This window comes from Elephas maximus, chromosome 4 (assembly GCF_024166365.1).
Source record: "Elephas maximus indicus isolate mEleMax1 chromosome 4, mEleMax1 primary haplotype, whole genome shotgun sequence".
NCBI lineage: Eukaryota > Metazoa > Chordata > Mammalia > Proboscidea > Elephantidae > Elephas > Elephas maximus.
In genome coordinates, this window is record NC_064822.1 from 60,130,594 (window position 1) to 60,134,801 (window position 4,208).

The following is a 4,208-nucleotide window of genomic DNA, read 5'->3' on the forward strand; positions in this document are numbered from 1 at the left end:
CCATTGTTGTAGCCACAATGTCAATCCATCTCATTGAGGGTCTTCCTCTTTTTCGATGACCCTTTACTTTACCAAGCATGATGTCCTTCTCCAGGGATTAGCCCCTCTTGATAACCTCTCCAAAGTAGGTTAGACAAAGTCTCTCCATGCTTGCTTCTAAGGAGCATCCTGGCTGTACTTCCTCCAAGACAGATTTGTTCGTTCTTCTGGCAGTCCATGGTATATTCAGGATTCTTCACAAACACCATAATTCAAAGACATCAGTTCTTCATCAGCCTTCCTTATTCATTCCCTGATTTCTCATGCTTTATGAGATGATTGAAAATACCATAGCTTGGGTCAGGTACACCTTAGTCCTCAAAGGGACATCTTTGCTTTTTAAAGAGGTATTTTGCAGCACATTTGCCCAATGCAATACATCATTTGATTTCCTGACTTCTGCTTCCATGGGTGTTGATTGCGGATTCAAGTAAAATGAAATCTTTGACAACTTCAATATTTTCTCCATTTATCATGATGTTGCTTATTGGTCCAGTTGTGAGGATTTTTGTTTTCTTTATGTTGAGATGTAATCTATACTGAAGGCTGTAGTCTTTGATCTTCATCGGTAAGTGCTTCAAGTCCTCTTTGATATCAGCAAGCAAGGTTATGTCATCTGCATATCACAGATTGTTAATGAGTCTTTCTCCAATCCTGGTACCATGTTCTTCATATAGATCAGCTTCTTGAATTATTTGCTCAGCATACATACAGATTGAGTAAGTATGGTGAAATGATACAACCCTGATGCACACCTTTATTGATTTTAAACCACGTGATATCCCCTTGTTCTGTTCAAATGACTGCCTCTTCGTCTATGTACAGGTTCCTCATGAACACAATAAAGTGTTCTGGAATTACCATTCTTCACAATGTTATCCATAATTTATTATGATCCACACTGTCAAATGCCTTTGCATAGTCAGTAAAACACAGATAAATATCTTTCTGGTATTCTCTGCTTTCAGCCAGGATCCATCTGACATCAGCAATGATATCCCTTGTTCCAAGTCCTCTTCTGAGTTTGGCTTGAATTTCTGGCAGTTCCCTGTCGATGTACTGCTGTAAACGCTTTGGAATGATCTTCAGCAAAATTTTACCTGCGTGTGATATTAATGATATTGTTCAATAATTTCTGCATTGCATTGGATCACCTTTCTTTGGAATGAACACAAATATGGATCTCTCCCAGTCGATTGGCCAGATAGCTGTCTTCCAAATTTCTTGGTATATAAGAGTGAGTGCCAGGGCTGCATCTATTTGCTGAAACATTGCGATTGGTATTCCATCAATTCCTGGAAACTTGTTTTTGGCCAGTGCCTTCAGTGCAGCTTGGACTTCTTCTTTCAGTACCATCAGTTCTTGATCATATGCTACCTCCTGAAATGGCTACACGGCTTTCTTGATCCAATGTTGTAGGAGAAACCTAAACTTATTCACTTAACCTGTATTTATGGAGCACCCACTAGGTGATGAATAAGATTGAGGCAGGGCCTGCTCATGGGCATGGACTAGGCAGTTGCACAGGGCACCACACTTAGAAGGTCCTCATGCTTGGCTTAATGCTCTGCTGACAGCTTCTTGAAATTCTTAACAATTTTTTGAACAAGGAGCCCTGCATTTGAATTTTGCCTTTGACCATGTGTAGCTGGTCCTGGTTATAGGCCCTTCCCTAGAAGCTCTCAGCTTTGTAAGGAGTCAGCCAGGGAATAGATGATTGCAGTCCAGTGTGACCGGGACTGTGTCAGAGGCAGATAGCTGTGGGGCACAAGATGGGGACTTGGCTAGTATTTGGCTTACTCAGGCCACCTTCCCTGTAGCCATCTCAGCTGCCAGCCCCTTACCACAGTACTCCTTGCTGGGAGAGTGGCCTTGGTTTAGCACCAGGACCTGCAGCTCCAGACAGCTGCTGCCAATCCGGCCACCCTGGCAGGCCACTGATAGAGCTTGGCAATTCCAAGGAATGTGTGCCATTGGAACCATAAACCTTCCTCACGTCCCCCATTCTGTCTGTAAACCTAGACTCCCAGTGGCCTCTGGTTTCCTCTGCCTGCCAGATTCAGCCCAACTTCAGGAAAAGGTGAATAATGTCAGCAACACTGAAAAGGAAGTGGCAGACAAAACCTAATGGGTTACTCATCCAAAGGACATTTGGGTTTTACTAGGGATGTTTTTGTATTCCCCTGGCCTCCATGTCTGATGTGTAATAGGCATCTGATTCACGGTGGCTGAGTAGATGTATGAAGGATAAATGCGTGTGACAAATGGAATTGGCAATTCAAAGGTCTCTGCTCTGGGAACGAGAAGTTCTTGTTTTGATTTCGTTTTTGTTTCGGAGTGGTACTGGAAGGCCCAAAACAGTGGCTCTGGAATGAATAGGAAGTGAGGAAATGGAGGATAAGGACGGAAGGCTTTCAGGGATATTGGCAGTGAAGGAAGGAGAGTGCGTGGGAGCTAAGGGAGGAAGCAGAGCCAAAGGAGACTGTAAGGTGTTTGCAGATTGAGGTCCTGAATCTGGCGAAGAGAAAAGAGATGGAGAGTGAGGAGCGCTCAAGAAGAGGCAGCAGGAGCTGGAGGGCACATGTCTCCATCCCCTAAGTCTACACCTCAGAAACAGGGGAGGAAGATGAAGGTGGGTAAGGATGGGAGCGAGCTGGTGGGAAGAAAGTGTATGGTGCTCCTGGGTGATGGTCCCTGTTTTTTGTCTGACACAGGAGAATGGCTGAAGGGTCTGGGGCAGATCGATGGAGTGGGTAGGATTCAGACACTCATGCTGTAAGTTGCTGCCTTCCCTGGTGCGGGCCCCCAGTGGGAGAAAGGAGGGACACAGGCACTTCTTCAAAGGTATGCTACCCTCTTCTCAAGTCACCTTTAAGTTTCATGGCATCCTTCCTCCTGGCATCTCTGGCTGTCTTTGATTGTTCTTGCTCACTAGCTCTCAACTCTAACTTAAGCCCAGTTCCTCTTGCTTGGTCCCCCAGAACAGTGGAAACATTCACTGCTCCAGTACAGGAATTCCCCTCTGTCCCTCTTCCTTATTATGAGTGGCTACGATTACAGAGTTTCCAACAGGTAGAGCAAAAAACAAACAGACCTTTCAATATTGACTCTCCCAGGTTCCATGCAGAAAGGCAGCATCTGCCCCACCTCCCAGAGCTTCAGCAGCAGAGGCCAAATCAAACAGCTGCCAAGTGCTAGAGGGCTGACCGGCTCTACCAGCACCAGCAAACTCCAGAGGGATACCACCCAGTATGGACATCTTTCATCTCTCTCCCCCTGGAGCATGTTAGGCTTGGGTGGGTGGCATACTTTCCATGAGGTCACAGAGGCCCAATTCAGGTTACGTAATTATAACTATTATTGAAGAATAAGGCTAGAATGCAGGGTCTCCTTGAGGCTATCTGTGAAAACCATGTGCTTCCTCTATGGGATTCACAAACCTGGGAGCAGAACACGTGAGACATGAGCAATGACTTCCTACTCTCTATTCAGCAGCAAGAATAGACTCTGTCATTCAGTTGGAGCTGTAGAGTCGTAGAGCTGGAAGAGAACTAAAAGTCATAGTGCTAACTCCGTGTATTGCAGATGAAGTAATGGTAACCCAGGGAGACCTGACCAATAGGGCACAAGCTTAGGGGTGACCGCTCCAGGCCGTGAATGCAGGTTTTCATTCCATCCCCACCCCCACAAATGGCCTTTGGGAGAGACAGTGCCTGATGCCTCAATATGTGGGATATTGTTTTTCCTGTCACAGATCTCCAAGTCCCGTGTTTATTCTCAGGGAGAGAATATGACAAGAATGAGAATATGAGAGAGTGTCCCCAGAAAGGACACTGTGGAAGCCATATTGTTACTTAAGCTAGAAAATTTAAAGACTCTACAGTAAGTAATATGTTATCCAAAAAACACAGGAAAATAGCTCCCCTGGAAATGATAAAATTAATAATACTTTATAACTAGTTTACTGTGTATAAAGTGTTCCAGAAAGAACGGATCTTTTTTCTTTTTCTTTTTTTAGTATTTCACTTAATTTATTTTTTTATTGAACTTTAGATGAAAGTACAGAAAAAACTACTTTTTCATCAAACACTTAGTTCACACATTGTTGTATGACATTGGTTAACAACCCCATCACATGTCAACACTCTCCCTTCTCAACCCTGGGTTCC

At 44.4% G+C, this 4,208-nt stretch overlaps 1 long non-coding RNA gene across 1 annotated transcript; it reads left to right on the top strand.

Moving 5' to 3' along the window:
* Positions 1-1,912: 1,912 nt before the first annotated feature.
* On the top strand, positions 1,913-3,947 carry LOC126075068 (uncharacterized). Its single transcript, XR_007517112.1, has 3 exons — positions 1,913-2,671; positions 2,754-3,288; positions 3,821-3,947. It is a non-coding gene; the product is annotated as an uncharacterized LOC126075068 (long non-coding RNA).
* Positions 3,948-4,208: the final 261 nt, after the last annotated feature.